Genomic DNA, 1,033 nt, shown 5'->3' with positions numbered 1-1,033 from the left:
GGTTTGCTAACTTGCGTACGCCTGTTTTTTTAGTTGGTACATTTTAGCAATGTGTACGGAGTTTTAGTAGACAAAAATACCCTAGTATATTATAGATTTTAAGTTTTAAAGTTAAAGGTATTTTAATAATTTTCATTCTCAAAACTAAAAAAGAAAAAAGAAACCTCCAAACCCTTATTCAACTCCCTCATTCCTCTCAACCTTTTTTCTTTCATGTTTCTCACTCTAACATTTTCTCCATCATCTTAGTTCCAAATGAAAAAACATTCGCTGTTAAACAATTTGCTTTTGTAAAGAGTTCAGACATTTGCATATTCACCTTTAGGAAAAGGTTCATCCAAGATCTCTTCAATTTCATCATCTTCATTAACTTTTCTAATTTAATCATCTGTGGATGTTGAATCATCATCTCTACAAAAAAACTTTCAGGCCAATTATCAATTCCTTCAAATGCCATTATGCTTGTGAAAATTAGATAAGACAAAAATTATAAAATGAAAACTCATTATAAAATCATTTTTTCGTAAGAAATTGTTTAAGAGCGAGTGTTTCTGATTTTTTTCCGGGCCAATTACCAATTCCTTCGGATGTCATTATGCTTGTGAAAATTAGATAAGACAAAAATTATGAAATGAAAACTCATTATAAAATCATTTTTTTTTGTAAGAAATTGTTTAACATCGAGTGTTTATAATTTTTTCAGTTAGCACTACACTAGCGATGAGAGAGAAAATGTTAGGAGTGAGAGAGATGAAAGAGAAAGGATTGAGAGGAATGAGAGAGGTGAGAAAGGGTTTGGGGGTTTCTTTTTTTTTTAGTTTTGAAAATGAAAATTATTAAAATACCCTTAACCTTAAAACTTAGAATCCATGATATATTAGGATATTTTTGTCTACTAAAACCCGATACACATTGCTAAAATGTACCAACTAAAAAATAGATATACGCAAGTTAGCAAACTATATATATATATATATATATATATATATATATATATATAACAATGGTATTATTTATTGCAATCAACATGTCT

The sequence above is a fragment of the Vigna radiata genome, chromosome 7 (assembly GCF_000741045.1).
Source record: "Vigna radiata var. radiata cultivar VC1973A chromosome 7, Vradiata_ver6, whole genome shotgun sequence".
NCBI lineage: Eukaryota > Viridiplantae > Streptophyta > Magnoliopsida > Fabales > Fabaceae > Vigna > Vigna radiata.
This window is presented reverse-complemented; position numbering follows the sequence as displayed.